This window comes from Amphiura filiformis, chromosome 18 (genome assembly GCF_039555335.1).
Source record: "Amphiura filiformis chromosome 18, Afil_fr2py, whole genome shotgun sequence".
Taxonomy (NCBI): Eukaryota; Metazoa; Echinodermata; class Ophiuroidea; order Amphilepidida; family Amphiuridae; genus Amphiura; species Amphiura filiformis.
The window spans coordinates 49,219,399-49,241,554 of NC_092645.1; positions in this window are offsets into that span (position 1 = coordinate 49,219,399).

Consider the following 22,156-nt stretch of genomic DNA (forward strand, 5'->3'; position numbering starts at 1 on the left):
TTAAAGATTGGAATTACTTTTGCAACTTTTAATTTGTTAGGAACAATACCCGTGCCACGGGGTAAAGACAAATTAAAGATATGAGCAAGACGGATTTAACAATATCGGGCATTATTTTATCGAAGCCACTACTTTTACCAGATTTAAAAGAACGACAGATTTTAATAATTTCCTCTATGTCAGTAGGAGTGAGAAAAAGAGAATTAATCGGGGAATTTGTATGGCGCATAAAAGTTACGAAATTTACGTCAGAGGTGTGGATTTTACGGACTAGGGTTGGACCAACGTTTACAAAATAAGAATTCAAAATATTTGCGATTAATTCTGGGTTAGTTATTTGTGCATGAGGATCGTTCTCATCGTAGAAAAAAGGTAGCGGTTGTTTCTTTTTACGGCCTAGAATGTCATTTAGGATATTCCAAATAACCTTACGCCACTGTATGGAATGAGGAGAAGAATATACCTTAAAAAAAATTTTCTTCAAAACATTTATTTCCTTAAAATAATGTAAACACCATATAAATCAAATCAAAGTGCTGGCAGTGAAACAAAACAATCCCTCATAGCTAGGGTTGGAGAACATAGGCGTCCGAGTTCTAGTGATTGGCAGCCGGATTCCGATTATACTCATGCGAAAACATCCGGACACCAAATAGATTACCATACTAGATCGTGAGTAGAGGTGGTTTGAACGGGGAGTTCGAGAAGCTATTTGGGAAATAGTGGAAAAGCCATCCCTCAACAAACGAGGGTGCCTGAGATTTCAGCTTTCACATGCATGAGATTCATCAATAATCAATAATCAATATTCCTTGCCGGCTGACACGTGATCAATACAGGAGCATCTTTGCAGTTGTCAGATGAAGTCCAATGAGATTGGATTAAATTCAAAGTTATTCCAGTATTTTATTCATAATTCACCTTCCAATTTGTAGTATTTGTGCAAATTTTCTCGTGATGAGCTCGGAATTGTTTCAGGAATGGGGTAGTCGTTGTAAAAGATGACTCACTATCCCTCCCGACGATCCTTGTCAAGTGGGGAGGGAGCGACGAAGCCGCGACAGCGAATCGCAGAGCGACGAGCAGCGAGTCGCGAAGCGACGAGAACGAGCCGGTCGCCGGCTCACTGTCGCGGCGGCGCTATTTTACTACTGGGTATTTTTACTGATAAAATATTTTTGTGGGAAAATAACCAACAGGCTAGGAATGGGGGAACTAAAAGCCTGGTCTCTTTCTGCTTCTTGATATTCCTCTTGCTCTTATTATTCTTTTTTTTATCTTTCTTCTGTTTCAAATAGGTTTATCTCTCTTTATTATTCCAATCCTGATTTCGTCCAATCCGAAAGATGCCGCTGTCATTAAAGAAATAACACCTAATATGGTAATTGATGCAGTGAAACTTCCTGTCATATCGAACAACCAACCTGAAAATAGTAAACATTATTATTCAATAACATAAAAGAATTCAATTGCATGCCAAAAAAACCTTTTGATCTTTCCTAAATAATCCCACATGGCCGGAGGAAGCGTAACCTCCCTGGTCGTTCAGAGAGAACAATGACCCTGTTATTTAGAGGAATTGTTCCAGTGGGGGAAAATATAATCCCAATGTTTCTTCTGTAACATGTGTATTAAAGGCTCCACTGACGTCCCGGGTTCAAGCCCCGGCCGTTCCAAGACGCCTTTATGTGCATTTGGTATGCAGTCCATACTCGCTCTCGCAGGTTTCCTCGGACGGGTTCTCCGGTTTTCTCTTGTATCTAAAACTGGGCTTGGCGCAGACACTAGTTAATTTCATTTGTCTTAAGCTTTAGGGCCTAATTGTAACACATGGGGTAGGTTAAACTCTCCCTTTCTCTTATTATCTAAAATATTACCTGTAAGAAATCCACTTAATATGGCCCCTAAACCTTCAAATAAGGTGAACCACGCTATTCCACTGGTATGCATCGATTCATCAGTAACGTCTTTGACAACAAAGAAAATATCCCCTCCTAGAATGCCATAACTTATTCCAAAACACACGGACGTCATAACCATTCCAGTGACAGTGACGAATTGGGTTGTTAGAACTAAGGATAATGCTGATAAGAAGGACGCCACATATATGAGTTGTTTGGTGGTGATTATTTTATGCAAAGCGGGTAAGACTATTCTTATTGCCGTCATTCCAATTCCCCCACTAGTAGCAACTATGGAAGATTCTTTCATAGATTCACCGTTTGAAACTGCGTAGGAGACTATGTATATAAGCCATCCGGTAAATGGATAGCCCATTACGAATGATGGTATTAAGACTTGAGTAAGAAAATGGATGTCTGTAAGAAGTGATAAATCTATCAGGTTCAACAAAGACTTTCTGAACGATGGTATCGACTTGCAGCATTCAGTTCTGTCTGGTTGTTTCTTACCAGAGACGAGAAAGGACGATTCATCCACAGCTTGGTCTTTGATTGCCTCATGCTCATTTTTGCTGTCTATTTTCATTATTGCACCACATAAAATGCTATGTGCGCAAAAACCACTTAGCAAGACCAACGTTCCTCGCCAACCATAAATGTCTCGTAACATTTGAGTTACTAAAGGCATGACTGTGATCCCAAGTCCAGTTCCACAACTTTAGATAGTTACTGCGGTGTCAAAATGGACGTCAAAATAGTCTGGTATGGCTCCTACGGCGATGACAGTTTGCAGGATAAAAAAAACCTAAAAAGAATAAACAAATTATTGTTTCCAACTTGCGCATATTGACAAATAACTAATTATTATAAGGGGGCACACCACTAAATCAATGCGCCATTTGTGCAACCCTACTGAGTTCCGGTAAAATACAGAAAGTTTTTGAGGTATAATGGGCTGCTCTTTGGACTAATAATCAGAAAGAGTAGCGAATTATAGCTTAAATAAAAGTGTAAAGCCTGTGCATGAATTTGAATCACTAAAAAGTCGCATTTTTATAATTATCGAGAAAATAGGTCCGCGTACTAAAAAATGGGCAGAAACGGGTTTACAGTCATGAGAGCATGGCAAAAACAGTGAGGGCGCTGTTTAGCGGCTCCTACCGGGAAAACGAGACGGAAGACTACCCATACATTGAAACATATGTTAAACTTTCATCGATTTGCAATCGACTGGTTATCCTTAAATTTCTCAGAAAGCGCCGAAAAGGCCTCAAAACGAGCAAATAAAACTGGTGTTTTCACACGTATTTCAATGGGCGATTATTTAGTGGTGTGCGCCCTTCGAAGGGCCTAGGAGTAAAACCGTGCTTTTCAGAGATTCAGCCAAAATTGAAATGGCTTTTGATTAAATTGCAGTTTTTCGATTTAAATAGATAGTTTATATGTTAGTGAATATATTTAATGCGTTTTAGATGCACGTCGCGCTAAGATTATTCCCCCAGAGGCCTTCAAAGTTCAAGAAATTGCCACAAATTGTGTGAAAACAAGATTTCTTGGATTTTAAGCAATTTGGGCTTAAGGTGACAAATCGGTGCGTACCTTTTAAAGCTGCCAAATCTTGGTTTTATATGGGCGGGGGGTGATTGTTATGAATCATTAACAGTAGACCCATGCAACGTGATTTACTCTCATTTAAAACCGAATTTCATCAGATGGAAGGTCAAAAACTATCTAGAGAATTGGAATTTAATGCAAATATAGAAGAGTAAGCATGAATGGTCAAAATGTTGAAAATTTGCCTATTTTCGGAATCCACCATGTAACTTTGAAAGGGCATTTCTCTTGAAGTGAATGTCACAGAGCAATTCTGTTTCGAGCGTTTTACTCAAAACATTTTATATTTCAAGAAAAAGATAAAAGAATTAAATTTTATGAACATCAGAAACCCTTGAAGGGGCACACCACTAAATCAATGCGCCATTTGTGCAACCCTACTGAGTTCCGGTAAAATACAGAAAGTTTTTGAGGTATAATGGGCTGCTCTTTGGACTAATAATCAGAAAGAGTAGCGAATTATAGCTTAAATAAAAGTGTAAAGCCTGTGCATGAATTTGAATCACTAAAAAGTCGCATTTTATAATTATCGAGAAAATAGGTCCGCGTATTAAAAATGGGCAGAACGGGTTTACAGTCATGAGAGCATGTCAAAAACAGTGAGGGCGCTGTTTAGCGGCTCCTACCGGGAAAACGAGACGGAAGACTACCCATACATTGAAACATATGTTAAACTATCATCGATTTGCAATCGACTGGTTATCCTTAAATTTCTCAGAAAGCGCCGAAAAGGCCTCAAAACGAGCAAATAAAACTGGTGTTTTCACACGTATTTCAATGGGGCGATTATTTAGTGGTGTGCGCCCTTCAAAGGGCCTAGGAGTAAAACCGTGCTTTTCAGAGATTCAGCCAAAATTGAAATGGCTTTTGATTAAATTGCAGTTTTTTCGATTTAAATAGATAGTTTATATGTTAGTGAATATATTTAATGCGTTTTAGATGCACGTCGCGCTAAGATTATTCCCCCAGAGGCCTTCAAAGTTCAAGAAATTGCCACAAATTGTGTGAAAACAAGATTTCTTGGATTTTAAGCAATTTGGGCTTAAGGTGACAAATCGGTGCGTACCTTTTAAAGCTGCCAAATCTTGGTTTTATATGGGCGGGGGGTGATTGTTATAAATCATTAACAGTAGACCCATGCAATCGTGAAACGTGATTTACTCTCATTTAAAACCGAATTTCATCAGATGGAAGGTCAAAAACTATCTAGAGAATTGGAATTTAATGCAAATATAGAAGAGTAAGCATGAATGGTCAAAATGTTGAAAATTTGCCTATTTTCGGAATCCACCATGTAACTTTGAAAGGGCATTTCTCTTGAAGTGAATGTCACAGAGCAATTCTGTTTCGAGCGTTTTACTCAAAACATTTTATATTTCAAGAAAAAGATAAAAGAATTAAATTTTATGAACATCAGAAACCCTTGAAGGGGGCACACCACTAAATCAATGCGCCATTTGTGCAACCCTACTGAGTTCCGGTAAAATACAGAAAGTTTTTGAGGTATAATGGGCTGCTCTTTGGACTAATAATCAGAAAGAGTAGCGAATTATAGCTTAAATAAAAGTGTAAAGCCTGTGCATGAATATGAAACACTAAAAAAGACGCATTTTATAAAAATCGAGAAAATAGGTCCGCGTATTAAAAAAATGGGCAGAAACGGGTTTACAGTCATGAGAGCATGTCAAAAACAGTGAGGGCGCTGTTTAGCGGCTCCTACCGGGAAAACGAGACGGAAGACTACCCATACATTGAAACATATGTTAAACTTTCATCGATTTGCAATCGACTGGTTATCCTTAAATGTCTCAGAAAGCGCCGAAAAGGCCTCAAAACGAGCAAATAAAACTGGTGTTTTCACACGTATTTCAATGGGGCGATTATTTAGTGGTGTGCGCCCATAAAGCGTCCCTATATACAGCCTGTAACCACACTCAGAAAATTATTTGACTAGATTTCTAGTAAAACAAATCACATTTTTATTTTTAATTAAAGAATAAAACAGCGCAACGGCATAATACATGTATTTGCTAGTTTCCTGTCCCATCCCCCGTGCGAAATTGTTTAATTTATCGTTTCTTTCTTCCTTTCCCTTCTAAACCTAATGCCAGGATGATTTGAAGGCCTTCTTTGCTGAGAATATATTGGATTATTCAATATTTTATAATCTCAGTTTATTGGGTTTGTTTTATTTGGTTTTCCGCAGATGAGATTAAAGCTATTAGCGTTTGTCCTTACAGGTCAACAATGTTAAACAAAGTAAATAAACAAACATGTGTGGAAAATTAATACATTGGATCATTAATTGGATATTTATCCATAAGTACCATACTTGAGCCCTGTTTATCAGGGACAGTATGTGTAGCTTAGTAGTTAGAGCGTTCGCCAAGCAAGCGAAAGGTCTGGAGTTCAAGTCCCGCACAGGCAGGTATGTCCAGAATTTTTTTTGTGTTTTATCAGCCTATGCATGTTATGTTTCCATTAAAATTTCATGTTTATTTGTGCTAATTACGATGAGTGGTTCTTCTTTAAGGGGGTACTACACCCCTCAATAAATTTGTGACTATTTTTGTATTTTTCTCAAAAACTAATAACACGCTGGTAACAAAAGTTATGTATATTATAAGGGTAAGTAATCCAATTACTACACTGAAATTTCAGTGACCCAAGAGAAGCGGTTCGATACTTATGATAGAAAATGAGGTACCGCTAGGATGTACCTCATTTCCTCTCATATTTACTGAACCGCTTGTCTTGAGTCACTGACATTTCAGTGTAGTAATTGGATTCCTTGCCCCAATAATATACATAACTTTTTTTGCCAGTGTGTTATTAATTTTTTTTTTTTTTTTCAAAAATAGTCACAAATTTACCACAGGGGTGTAGTACCCCCTTAACATGTATAGTGATATATTAAGAATTGTGATTAAGCATGATTATTAATATTATATATTAATTTGAACTCATGCCCTAGTTTGTAATGTTTGTATGTACCAGTGCACGATGCGCAACCCTATGCCCTTTTTGATTTGGGGTTTATTTTAGAATTATTATGACCTCGAGTTTAAAAAAAAAAACTAGTGCACATTTTTTTGACTTAACTACTAAATTTCGAATCATTTTTTCACACCACACTTCCATTTTTAATAAATGTTTTCTCTGCACTTGAAATTGGTTTTGTATATACAGGGTGTATCAAAATGATTGGTACCCATAGCAAAAAATCAGACCTTTTCGGATAACTTCCCGATAGTCACCGGGTAGACACCGGCAAATTTCAATGCAAATTAGATAGGTAGCGGGTGACTACCCGATAAATTTTTGGGAAACCATAGTGGATACCTTTCAGGCAATAGGTACATGATGACTACCCGATGACTGTTTTGGGAAACTAGCGGGTAACCACCCGGTGACTTTTTTGGGGAACTAGCGGATAACTACCCGATAACTTTTCGGGGACCTAGCGGATAACTTTGTTGGTGACGATATACCTGGTGACCTCTTTTGAGACTTCCTGTTGACCTTTAGGGGAATGCAGAAATACAAATACATGAGTATGCACAAATGTATTAGACAATTTAGCTTATTATTTGAATTGTAGTTTTTGGAGAAATACAACTGGACCTGCAGTCATGGCAGTGTGCTATCTTGCTATTAAGAAACTTGAAAGTGTACAATGTAATTGTAGTTATTGTACAAAAATATTCTTCTGATTTAATTTGGTTCACACCTTTATAAGGTGTATACATTTCAATTAATGTACAACCAAATTGTATATACATGTATTACAGTACCTAAATGTGATCACATTACTAACACAGCCTATATAATTTGTATATCAAATATTATAATTTATTTACAACAATAGCTTAAACATAAAGCTTAAAAGTTAATTGACACATTAGCTGATGATTAGTAATTTAATTGGCATTAATTTACTGTCAACATAATGTACATGTATGATTTACTAGAAAAGATATAAACTAAAACACTCAAATGTGTTAGGTAGATGTACATTAGGGTGGGCCAAAAACACTTTTTTTCTCGGATCGACTTAGTCTCCACAGCAGCCAGTTTGGTTCCGCTCCCTCCACACAAACAGTCTGCCAATGGTCACGAACTGGTCCTTTTTGATTCGCTAACGGTTTTCTGCCGACGTCATCCAGCTTGACGTCAAACAAAGCTTTCAATTGGTCGATCGGCTAGACGGCTACTTTATTATTCATGAGCAAGTTTGACCCGCCATCTCGCCAGCTAGACTGAGGTCAATCAAGTTCCCGTATGTACAGCTCTACGGCTACTTACGTGTAGCCAATCAGAAACGGCGTTATAAGTGGCCATTGGCAGACTGTTTGTGTGGAGGGAGCGTAACCAAACTGGCTGCGGAGGAGACTAGGATCGACTTGGAACTCTCGGAGAATTTTACTGTGGTACATACTAGTATTGTGCTGAAATATCAGTAATATCGGAGCATGTTTCGCCCAGGCAGTAGATTTTCACAAAATCCCTACTTATTTGCCATTTCTTACTGTATAACTCTATATAGAGAAATCAGTAGAAACAATTTGGGAAAAGTAGGCATTCAGATGCCATCCTAACCAATATTAAACACTTTGGGTAGTTTGTTTGGACCCTCTAGAACATCACCAAATAGCAAGCCGTCTCCAATTGGTTACCATTATTTTTGCTAAAGACACGCATGTAAGTCAAATATTAATGATATTTGAGTTCCTATATTAAGGGGTAGGGGTAGCATTATGGAGCATTTCCCCAGTTCTACTCAGTCAAATTTCCCAAATGCGGTATTGTTGCACAGATATGAACTGCAGCATTGCCAAAAATAAATGCTATATGATTTTCGGTTATCCATGTTTTGACCAGAGGTCAAAAGGTCACACAGCCTTGAAAATTACTACAAATCAGGCGTCACATGACCCTTTAACCCCTGGTCATGTCAGAGCTGCTCTAAATTCATATATCATGTATTGTTTGTACTTTTGCAGTTCATATCTACCCAACAAGACCAAGATTGAGAAATTTGACTCAGTAGAACTGGGGAAATGCTTCATAATGCTACCCCTACCCCTTAATTTAGCAACTCAAATATCATCAATATTTAACTAAATACAGGTCTCTAGCAAAAAATAATGGTAACCAATTGGAGACTGCTTACTATTTGGTGATGTTCTGGAGGGTCTAAACAAACTACCCAAATTGTTTAATATTAGCTATGATGTCATCTCAATGCCTACTTTCCCCAGGTTGTTTCTACTGATATCTCTATATAGAGTTATACAGTAAGAAATGGTGAATAAGTAGGGATTTTGTGAAAATCTACTGCCTGGGCGAAACATGCTCCGATCTTCCTGATAGTTTAGCACAATAGTAGTATGTACCCTAGTAAAATTCTCCGAGAGTTGCAAGTCGATCCGAGAAAAAAGGTGTTTTTCGGCCCACCCTAATGTACATAGTGTATAAAAGACTGCATCAATACAAATCATTTCATGCAAATTTTCCTACCTGTATTGTCATTTGAAATCAAGCATTCAATGCTTTATAATTTCTACAGCATGTTCCAGATTAATTAGTAAACATCTTGTAATGTCCTAAATGTAAATCCATACATTTTGGACCACAAATAACTGAATATTCTGCACCAATATATTCCAACTGCCAACAGCTAGCTTCTCCATTTTGAATTCATTCAGTGACCTTTGACCATATACCCACCCACAATACATTCTTAAGATGCTTAATGCTATTTTCAAGGTCAAATTAAAAGCGGATAACCACCGGGTAACTCCTGCAAAGAATCTAAGTTTCTGGGAACCTTCTGGGTAACTCATTTGAAATATTTGAGTTTTGGGAGACTTCCGGATGTCTACCCGAAAACTTTTGGATAACTTAATTAGGTATCCGCAAGGTATCCGCTAGCGGGCACTTTCGGATAACTCTGGAAAAGGTACCCGAAAGGTTTCTGATGACCACCGAATGGTCATCGGGTGGTCACCGGGAAACTTTTCTTTTTGCTATGGGTACCCATCAGTTTCCAGTGATTATGGACAAGACTACCACATCGAAATGAAACATAGGAGCTACCTTATTTATAGTTGAATGTTATGCAAGGTTTTACAGCTATATATCTGGGGCATTTCAAGAGGATCCGATGTTGCATATTGAAGAAGCAGACTTGTCAATAACCACCACAAATGACGGGTACCAAACATTTTGATACAGCCTGTATGTAAATATTTAATGGTTTTAAAATTTGACTACGAACAGCTGACAGATGGCAAAAATATTACAAACTAAGGGGTGGTGCAATAATTATGTGTATCCCCGGGGGTGAATTCTCAAAATGGTCTGCCAAAAATCGCTTGCCCACCCCCCTCTGACCGTGCCAAAAAATCTTTGGCACCCCCTTTTGACGTGCCAAAAAATCTTTGCCCCCCCCTTACACATGCAAGATTTTGGGGAACCCGAATTTAAAACCTTAAATTGTCTTAACATATAATGCAAGCGCAGCGAGCAGGAAATTTTGCATATTTGAACGTGTTCGTAACGTTTTCCTACGCTTTTAGGGCGTAATATAGAAACGGTGCCCAAAATATCTGTGCCAAAATTGCTTGCCCCCATTTCGACCTGCCAAAATCGCTTGACCCCCCTTTTGACCTGCCAAAAAATGCTTAATCTATTAATGTAATTACCTGTTGAAGGCATATTAGAGTCACGCGGTAGCCGTGACCAGCAAGTTTTAAAAAAAAAGACTGATAAAGAAGACTAATAACATCAGATGCTCCCGCGAGACTATATTTACACCTAACATTAAAACACTTGACTTCTATTGTTCGATGTTATTTTTCGCTGGGTACCAAATGTATCTAAAACCATGCTAAATGGCCTATATGTGTCGCTTTTTAAAAAACAGCAAATCATGCGCATGCTCAGTGCCGTACTATTACGCTGACTTTCGTATTCGGCGAGGAGGACGATTTCGACCTCCTGGTTTGTTTACCCATTTGAAATTTGGGGTGATATATGTAGAGGTCCAAATGCAAAGGTTTAATGGGATTTACCAAAAAGATTAATTAACCACATTATAGAATTTGTTAATGATATTGTCATTATTATTATTAATATTATTTATTTATTCTTCTTGTTATTATTATTATTATTAGATTAATATCTGCCTAAATTTATCTTTGGGATCTTAGTTTATTAATTAAACTGTGTTATTCAATAGAAATTATAAAATGTCCACTTGAAAAATCATTGCCAATCTTTCGGTCTTTTTAGTTTTTGTGTCACCTGCAAGGTGGTATAAATTATAGTACGTCCAAGCTATCTCCGACTTCTGTGTGTAGATGGGCAGGGGCGATGACCAAAATTGGGGATGACAAAACTTGATGGGTAGCAATATAAATATAAATGGGAGTGAAAGCCTCTTGACAATGGCAATACACTGTAGAAGTGACGTCATAATCTGATTGGTTTCCCTGGCGACCGGGCCACACAAACACACAACTCATAATACTCATTTGAATTCCCCACATAGTACGCCTCGCTGACTTTCAAATATGACAATCGGTCCACTGAGCCCCGTGAATAGTGTGGCCCGGTTGCTCCAGCAACCAGCAGAACAATGCACTGTTATGTAATCACTTCTACAGTGTATTAGGGCATTAGACTTTTCAATGGTGGAAAATTAGAATTTTAAAAGCATTTGTGTCTGGCATTTCATTTTCAAATTACTGTGGTTGCTCCATAAAGAAATGTGAAAATGTATTTCCTTTTCTCAATATGTCCGTTTGTTAGCAGTAAAGGTCAAGGGTGTTTAGATTGGGTCAGGGGTAAGAAATTAAAGTTGCTCCCGTTTACCTCAAATTGTTGCAAAATGATTTGTTAGTTAGTTGATGAATGAGAAAAGTTTTGACCAAGTCTTTGTACCTTGATTAACTCACAGACAATGTATTTGACAAATTTGCGGTGGTCAAACTATTGTCTTTCTTAAACCCAATGACCATACATGTATATTAACATTATTCTACAGTTTTGAAGGAAATCTGAGCAAGTAACTTTTCCAACCCCTGTATGTTTTTCGGGTGTTTTAAATATATTTTTCTTTTTAGGGGGAGGGAGTGGGTCATCTATCGTATTGCATCTCTAATAAGAAACATTATATACCTGGACTGTTTTCCTTGTTCAAATTGGTTGGTAGTGATTTTTATGCAAAACAAAGGAAGGCAAGTGCAGTGCAAGCAAGTGAACATCACATTTGGTGCTTCATTAATTATGCACACAGACCATGTTGCTCTTTTTAATATTTTATTGAAATATAGAGAGCCTGTGTGAATGTGATATAGATGCGGTGAAAACGCCATGCATGAAAAAGCTTGATATTGGATTGCTATTGGCGAAACTTCATCATGTGTTCATGACATTGTTTTCATTCTAAATTAATGAAGCTGTACACAGGCCTTAAGGCTGGTATCAACCCTAATTTTGTGAAAAATACAAAACGCTGTCAAATTTTAGCTTTTGAAGTCATGTACTCAAATCATACCTTCTTGGAAAGGATGCGAGTGTACGAATCAATTTTTGGCATCAAATTTCACAAAAATTTATGATTTTTCGAATTTGGAAAAATTTCAAACAGCGTAACTACATCATAGTTGAGTAAAAATTGCTGAGAATTGGTCAAAATCATCTTAGAGCAATTGTCTAGGATCAGTTTTTTCTTTTTCCAAAAAATGTTTCAGTTTTCAAGATAGTGACGAAAAACGGTCAAAATTTCGATATTTTTTGGGGGGGTAAAAAATCCAAATTTTGGCACATTTTGGCCCATAATTCGAAAATTCAAATATTTGGTGAAAAAAGAGAAAAACCGATCCTAGACAATTGCTCTAAGATGATTTTGACAAATTTTTAGCAATTTTTACTCAAATATGATGTAGTTAGGCTGTTTGAAAATTCGAAAAATCATAAATTTTTGTGAAATTTGATGGCAGAAATTGATTCTTACACTCGCATCCTTTCCAAAAAGGTATGATTTGAGTACATAACTTCAACAGCTAAAATTTGACAACGTTTTGTATTTTTGCAAAATTTGGGTTGACACCAGCCTTAAAATGATTGTGCCGAGTTTTATACCCAGGTTCCAGTACTGACCAACCGCGGGTAAGCAAATGTTTTCTCAGTATAAAAGCTCAACACAAAGTTGATGAAATTGTTTTTGATGCTAAATCATTGAAGATGTACACAGGCTTTAAAAATGTTGCTCTTTTTAATATTTTGATGAAATATTGAGCCTGTATGAATGTGATATAGACACCATGTGTGAAAAGGTTTGATAATAGATTGCAGTTGCTTTTGGTGAAACTTCACTGTATACACGGCTGACGAAATTGTTTTTCATCCTAAATTAATGAAGATGTACAATGTACACACTATGCAGGCCTGTAAAATGTTGCTATTTTTGATATTTGGCCATTTAATGACTTGGCAAAGAAACAGATACCTATTGTGACAAGGAAATACTTCCAGATCTGAAAGTGATTTCTGATTTTGTCAAGTTTTATTATACAAAGTTTCCATTAATATAAAAACTCACACAAAGCTGATGAAATTGTTTTTGATGCTAAATTCAGGGTTCAAATTCAGATGTATCCCATGATTCCCATCACAGTTTGCTCCACAATTTGAAATAATTGTTATACAAGTTTGCATTTGTATATAGCAGTATTTACATCGCTTTAGTACATAACAGATCATGATGTAAAAGCCAAAAACTGCTACGCAAACGTATTTGAACCCTGGTTAATTAATCAAGATGTACACAGATTTGGAAAATGATGCTCTTTCAGATATTTTATTGAAATATTTTGATAGTCACATGTACACATTTTCTTTTTTAAATTAACATGGAATAGCACAATATTATATTTAACTTCAACCTGCATACAAGTTTGCTTGCTACAGCTTAACGACAAAGTGTTGGAGGTGACTGATCTTTTCCATTTTGGCTTCCTAGTGATTCTCAAGAGTTTGTCTTTTTGCTGATGTATAACATTAAAATGTCTTCTCTGTCTTTCAAGGTAATTATAGGTAACACTTTAATCTTAAATTGTCTCCTTGCATGTATAAAGCTAACGTAATAAGCAGTGTTGAAGTGTACATCTGATGCATTGTTGTGTATGCTTAGAATATACAGGAATGTAAACACATTGCTTCAACTAAATATATAAATGCCTTTGTACATGAAATTCACCAATACATTAAATTATGTAAATTAGATTCTTTTTCATTTATTTTTTCTTTTAGTTGATTTGCTTTGAAACATTGTATTTGACTTTTAGTACTTGATCAATGATCACATAGATATGTGATGCACAATAACAAATTGCTAGTGAAAAAATTTATGACCTTTGACCTTATTTAATCCCTACATACTGCTGAGCTACAGCACCAAATGGTGCTCTTGTTTTGCATTGAAATGTGTGCTTGCTGCATTCACACTCCACATGGCAGACTGGTTTCAATTTACTCATGGGGCTAGCTTCAATCCTCAAACTTGTGCACTAATCATTTGACTAAATAGTATTTTTGATACTCAGTTAAACCTGATTTCATTTTTGTATACAATGTTATTGTTGCTAAGGAATTATGTTTCCATAGCAGAAACTGCTATGCACTTTGCATGTTGCATAGCATTATGAAATTTGGCATCAACTGTTTGTTTTATGTGAAGATGAGACACAAACAACACGTGAATATTTTGCATCACATTTTTGTGATGTGTTTGTAAAATTGATTAGTACAAGTGCTCAAGTGTGTGGAATTTTGCGATGCGACACCGGCTACTTCGAATGCTGGTTGCAACAAGCCTTGCATTTTATTTACAATACCCAAAATGAAAATGTGATGCGATCAAACAGAATAAGACAAAACTCATAAATATTGATTCTGATATACAGTGAAACAGGAAATCATTTTTTTGTTTCATTGTTTGCAACTTTGGACTCATTCTGCTTTATCGCATCACAAATGTCAAATATGGTCCCATCCAGGTAATTTCTGTAAACATCCAGGTAATTTCTGTAAACCAGGGTCTGAAATCCGCGGACAGCTGCGTGAATCTATTTAGATTCTTGCAAAATAATTTGTGAGACTCTTCAGATTCTTTCCCATTCACCTAGTATGTAAACTCAAAAAGTTTGCGTGAATCTGTTTAGGTGAATCTTTGCGCGAATGGATTCGCCTCGGGATTTCACAGGCCCTGGTAAACACAATAATGTTAATAGAAATACATATTTTAGATGTGTGGTATTGCTGATTGCTGTAAAAATGTACCAGCTTGAGATCTTGATCAGCATATTTGAGACATAATTTGCTACTTCACTGCTGAAAATTGGGCTACATATGACATGTCTGAATTTGGAAGGGTTATTCATCAAAATGTTATATTTTGATGAATAACCCTCCCGAATTCAGACACGTCATTCTTATATTTTGAGCAATTGAGTGGTTTCCGACACAATAAGAAACAACAAAATGTTAATTTATTTCTAAGGCTATTATCTAAAATTGAAGACGGCTTGATCACGCTTGACCTAAATGTTCATGTGATATGGACTGTGGACTGAAATTCACCTGTGATTACATGTATTGTTATGTAAATCTACCATTTGTTTTATATCATATGGATACAAACAAGGTCCTATTAATAAAATTGTTTGTCTCAAAGCCTATTCATTACATTTTCCAGAAGCCCAAAATACTGAATATGTACCCAATTATTGGTCAATTTTTATGTGGTACATGTAATTGTAATTTCATGACAGTCAATCAAATTCTTTTTAAAATAATAAGATTGGATTAGGCATTTGGTTTTGATGAATAGATGGGTTGTGAGACAAAAACTTTTATTTAAGGAGGAGCCGACCCTTCATGTTTTTTTCATGCACCTAATGGTACACGAGGGTGTATTCTGAAGAATTGGGAAAGGTTAGAAAAAACAAAGTTACCATGAGTATTGAGTATATGGCCAAGGTTCCCAACATCTTTCCTATGCAATGTAGATAGTGTCAAATTAACAAAATCAAACTACATAGGATGGTGGAAACATCAGCTATATTCATGGCAACGTTGCTTTTTATAGCCCTTTCCACTTCTTCATAATACAACCCCAGTGTTCCGATATGTGCATAAAGGGTCGGCTCCCCCAAACATACCTGCCAATGTGTAGGAAAATTGGAAGTGTGTCACTTTTTAGACACAGTGTTTGTCACTCCTACAATGTAGTTTTCAAATGTTGGCAGGTATGCATTACCATGATTACACCAAAATTTCTAGCAGCATCACCTGATTCAGGAATTGAGATTAGATAAAAACATACCTGCCAATGTGTAGGAAAATTGGAAGTGTGTCGCGTTTTGGACACAGTGTGTGTCACTCATACAATGTAGTTTTCAAATGTTGGCAGGTATGCATTTACCATGATTACACCAAAATTTCTAGCAGCATCACCTGATTGCCCCCCTTTGGCCTGCCAAAAATCTTTGCCCCCCCCCTAATATTCACCCCCGGGGGTACACATAATTATTGCACCACCCCTAATAAATATTTATAATTTATTTGTACGGCGGTATCGTACTATCGATGGTATACGAGGGTCATTCAAAAAGTTTTACCTCCACCATCACATCTCTGTTATCTTACGTGCCAGGATATTGAAATTACACATGCTTATACCCTTAAAAAGTTATTTGATGAAAATTTGATTTTGGTGGATGTATGTAGGCACCAAATCTGTATTCACTTTAACCAACACATCTTAACAACCACAAATCACATTTTAATTCAATAACTTGCCAAGATTTAAGGTTATACAAAGAAACGTATAAAAAACGTATAAAAGACGTATAAAGTTGTTCTCTAAAACAGAGTTTTCTCAGTAATCAAATATCGCAGCAAGTGAAATGTTGGTGCATTGGATGTAGCTTAACATTTTTCTTGTGTGTTTATACAAATTTTTAGAATAAATTTGAAAATCCTTCGTTTAAAGCCGTTTTACGCACCATGTTCACAAGATCAAAAACGCGTTCCATGACGTTTTTTTCAAATGTGCGCCCCGTATAAAACCACGCCGAGTGATTGTTTTCTTCTTTTTTGTATTGTACTACAAATCGATTAAAGAAATAATGTTGCCATGGGGAAGAACCAAATACAGTACCGATTAAATTTAAAAAGCCCGTTTTTGGGAAAATTTTCGAGAATCTTGTCTGAGAAAAAACTGTTTTGTGAAATTATCGATATCTTGATAACGGGGCGTTAATTTAGACATCTGAATACCTACATTATTTCTCAACATTCTACCAATTGCTATCCCATTTGATTTTCACTCCAAATTGAAGCTAGTATTGCAAAAAAACGAGGTTTTTCCTCCATCAGTTCGTTCAAAATTTCAGCGCCGACATGCGTGTTTATTCTAAGAGCCATTGTGCGGACGCGATTGTAATCAAGTAATTGCATCAAATTATAGTTACATATCCGCTTCGAGAACAATTGCGTAAGCTGATGTATGGCCGAGTGGATAGAGCTTTGGACTGGGAATCTGTTATGAACAATTTTTGTGGGTTCGAGTCCCCGTGTGGCTGAATTTTCTTTCTTTTTTCTCTTTTCTCATTTTTACTTCCTTTCTTTCCTCTTTTCTTTCTCTTTTTTTTTTCATTATTCTTTCTTTTTCTTTCTTTCTTTCTTTCTTTTCGTTCTTTTCTTTCTCTCTCTCTTTCTCTCTCTTTCTTTCTCTTTTTCACTATTTCTTTATTCTTTCTTGCTCCTTTCTTTTTAGTTTTATTTGATTGATTCGCTGACTGCAGGGAATCGTGATTGATTGTTTTTCATTTTATATAATTCAGAAATTCTGTCTTGTTGAATATTCTTCCCAAATTCGATTTGCAAATAATTGGTTTTTGATATTGTTGTTGATGTTATTGTTGTACCCTATTACATTGTAATCAGGGGAATAGCAATATAAATTCAAAATCAACACATTTTCCAGGGCGTAGCTTGACGAAGTGCCCCAATCAATTTTAAAATTTATAAAATCCTTATGAAAATTGCCGAAAACGGCTTGTGCCCCTCCCCCGGCATCCGACCCGGCATGCCGCCCCTCATGACACCCCCACCCCCCCCGACTCAGGCTCCGGGCACGAACTAAGCCAAGTTTCATGTCTTGACCGTGGATCAATATTCCTTGTAAGTAGGCCTACGTCCCAGTACGCTTCTTCATTTTCTGCATGGCTGTTTCTGTTATGAACTTACGCCCCTTTGAAATCAAGCGCATGAAAAACTCTCGGCTAACCTTAAGAGTACAATCATGTATAATTTCAATATCCTGACACGTAATATAACAGAGGTTTGATGATGGAGGTAGAACTTGTTGAATGACCCTCGTATTTTACCTAACGAGCAACTTTCTACTATACTAAAATAATGAGCGAAGTCTGTGTGTGTGTCTGTCTCTCTGTCTGTCCGGCTATGCGTTTCGCCACGCTTCGACGCATCGATCCAATATTTCGGATATGGATAGGTATCGCAAAAAGCATGTTGACCGCGTGGTTTTCGAGGTCATCGGAGGTCAAGGTCAAAGGTCAAAATTTCAAACTTTGTCCGATCGGGCTCAAACTTGGTGGGTGGAATCCTTGATAGGAGGGGGAATACATGCCCGAAATAAAATTGCGGTCAACCAAGGTCAAAGGTCATCACGGAGGGTTCAAATTTCTAACTTTGTCCGATCGGGCTCAAACTTGGTGGGTGGGATCCTAGATACGAGGGGAATATATGCCCGAAATAAAATTGAGGTCAACCAAGGTCAAAGATCATCACGGAGGGTTCAAATTTCAAACTTTGTCCGATCGGGCTCAAACTTGGTGAGTGGAATCCTTGATATGAGGGGAATATATGTGCGAAATTACTCTCACTAGTTCTTCCTAAAAAAAACGACGCACGTTCACAAGGTAATTACCATTGACTCGTTTTACATGTGAAGGAGCTTGAATCGTATCGAATATAGGTCAAGCCCCGCCCACCCCTTCAAGCCCCGCCTTCTCCTCTAAAAAAGAAGGGAAAACAAAACGAAACAACAATTAACGAATTTTTGAGCGATTTCGATATTTTTTTTTTTAACTCTGAGGGGCATCCCTTGGGTTCCCACTAGAATGTCGATTAGAGTCGCATTTGGGGACACAATGCCACTTCACAAAACTTATTTTTTCATCTCAGAATTTGTTATCAAAATCGTATTTCGTAATTGTTTCCTATCTGAGTTAATTAATAGTCTTACCGACAAAACTTAGTCCAAGAAGAAATGTTGGAGGATTTGGAGCACACGCACAAATTAATAAACCTATCGTTGCTGGAACATAAAGACATAATTACATAGGTTAACAGTTCATAATTCGTATTATAGGTGACCCCGGCCATCCGGGTACTTATTTTACATGACGCTACAGTGCCTACACTTACGCTTTTCAACCCACAATAGACCATGGAGCAGGGCAACATGTAGCAGAGGCTGATTCAGTCTGTTTACATTTTTTTACCTCGAATCGAGCTAATTTCTGGGCCGATTTCGGAAAATAAAGGTTAAATACTTGGCGAAAATTGCATTTTATGTGAAGCTGAACACATAAACATGTAGAGGAGAGTCTTTATTTTTGTTGTTGGCTGGAGGCCCCATGTCGAGAAGTTATAGAAATGGTAGTATTTTGGCCGATTTGAAAAGAAAACTACAAATTTGACTTCTGAATCGGATTTGTTGTCAACGGAGGTCAACGGCTTGTAACAATGCGTACATTGCGTTTTTATGCGTACTGCGTTCAGACCTGGCGACATCGCTCATCATTGCGCGCGAAGGTTATTTTGTGCACGCTCGCGCTATTTTTGCTATTTATGAGTCCGCTTGCCCACATCCCGCGGTATGATAGTAGATAATATTCATGAACTAAAGAGATACAGAAGAACTCCAAACAGTCAAAGTCTCAGCAATACTGAGGGCCGATTGTTCAATGAAGTGCGACAGACGAGGCACGCACGATCGGCCCTCATGATATATATATATATATATATATATATATGTATGAGAATTCACAGCATTTTTAAAGCACGGGGACTTTGACGGTTGGAAAATAGTCTGTATTACTAGTCTGTGGTAATATTACTATAATTATGCGGAGCCTCAATAAAACACTGTCACTGCATCAGATGTCAGATGATTTATATAGAGGCTTAGGGATGCGAGCGAAAATCGGCTGCACTCTAGCGCAGCCGGCTGCGCTTTGGCCCCACTATTCTTTTTAATTCTGGCTGCACTGTCTGGCTGCAACAGTTACAAGGTTGGCTGCAACATAGGTGGTCAATGTATTTTGAAAGTTGCAGCCAGAGTGCGGCCATAGGGTGTTAGGTCGCATGAGGATTATCTGCTTGGATAAATAATGTGGTTTGCTGTACAATAAACCATTATTCATATTGTCATATCTTCATATTACTATTTACCATAACACACTGCTATGCTATGTTTATATGTTTCGTATTCTTACTGCATATCTTTATGTCAAATGCATAGAACATGTAATAATTATGTGAAATACATAAAATTATAAAAACACGGACACCTAAAATCATTCATTCATCAGTTATATTCAACGTTATCAGAAAACATAGGCAATACAAAATATTATCATACAACATAGTTAAAAATGCAAACCTACAAAATATAACAATATTTACAAATACAATCTAAGATTATTAATACAATTAATATTATATAAATATTGTAAATATGATTATAACCAACCAAGGTCAATACCATTATAACTTGACAATATAGATTAATCAACTCAAGTAGGCCAAATGCAAATAGGCCCAATAAGTGACAGTTGATAATATTATAATGAATAAGCCAGATATAATTTTTACAAAGTCATACTACTAACTTTTTTAAGTGACATTAAGTTAATCTAACCTACATGGGTTGTGACCTTTTAATGTGTCGTTTTTTAAACAGTCATCTTAATGTTCATAGTCTCTTGATTTCCTTTTGTCCACTTTGTAGCAATAAGGATTTGTGGTTTATCTGAGCTATTTACTATTACACAATAAGCCTTTTATGCCTTAGATCCAATTCACTGGGTCTTGGATATGGGTCGCAAGGTAGGTGATAACAGAAAACTATTACTAGCGCAGCCGGTTGCAGGTAGCGAGGCCAACCTTGAGTTGGCCTCGCCTGGCCCCGCAAAGATTAGAGTGCAGCCAGAGTGCAGCCGGCTGCGCTATAGTGCAGCCAGTTTGTGCTCTTGTGCCTTACCTAGAACACATCCAAATCAAAGAAAAGATATCGACCATCCAACGACCCATGTGTAGGTTGCAAACTGCTCCTTGATATCTGGTAATAAGACGCTCAAACTTTTCATAAGACCATTCTGTAGGAACATCACCCCAGTAACTATAGCTAATACCAACCACGACGTTGCATTTTCTTTGTCTCGTTTCATATTGAATATTCTTTGTATGATTTGTAAAAGTTTGTACTGTGCTTTTGACTGTGTACGTACAACAGAGCATTTATTCCCTGTGGATCGGCAGTAAAGTCAGTAAATGTCAGCAGTAAAATTTAAAAACTTTTTTAAAGATTCAAAAACCACAATGTTTTGTCTTTAAAATGGTACACAAATCATCAAATTCCGTTCACGCATCACTGAAATAATTGGGATTATACAAATAGACCCATATTCACATTAAACACTAAAGTGCTGCATTATAGTGTAGTTTTGAATGGACAAAAAGAAATGAAGTCAACTCTCAAGTCTTGCTAGGTAAGAGTTTAAAAAAATCAACCAATCAAATACTCTCTCAAAGAATGTTTTCACACCTTTCTCTTTGGGTTAACAATATCTTCTAAAAATGTTGTTTAAACATTTCTCAAGCAACAACAAGGCCATGAGGGTCACTTAAGTTTCATATAGTATACACATGCGAGACCAGAAAAACACAACAAAAAAGTTCTTAAATGAATCTCACAAATGGCGTTTAGGGGGTCAAAAACGCCAGTTGATGCGCGACTAGAGTAGTAGAGAGCTTCAAAACATAGCCTTGACAGGATTTAACCTTTTGAGCAAAAACACCCCTATACAAGAATTTAGGACATTTTAACAACAACTAAGCATGATTTTGATCAGAAAGGTACGACAAATACAGGATTGTAAAAGAATACATCATTTATTATGTTTTTTATCATTTTCCAATATTTATAATATTTGGGTGTTGGCCCTGATGCAAATCAGTAAGTTATCAAAAATGTTCTTTGAATGTTATTAAAACGTTTTTATGTCATTTATATAACCAGATATTTTTAACGTTTCTGTAAAATGTTTTGTGTTTGCTGGGATATTACTATGTAGCCTAAATAAAACACTGTCACTGAATTAGATGTCAGATGATTTATATAGTACTAGAAGCTTACCTAGAACACATCCAAATCCAAACAGAAATGATATAGACCATCCAACGACCCATGTGTCAGTTGTAAACTGCTCCTTGATATCTGGTAATAAGACGCTCAAACTTTTCATAAGACCTTGCTG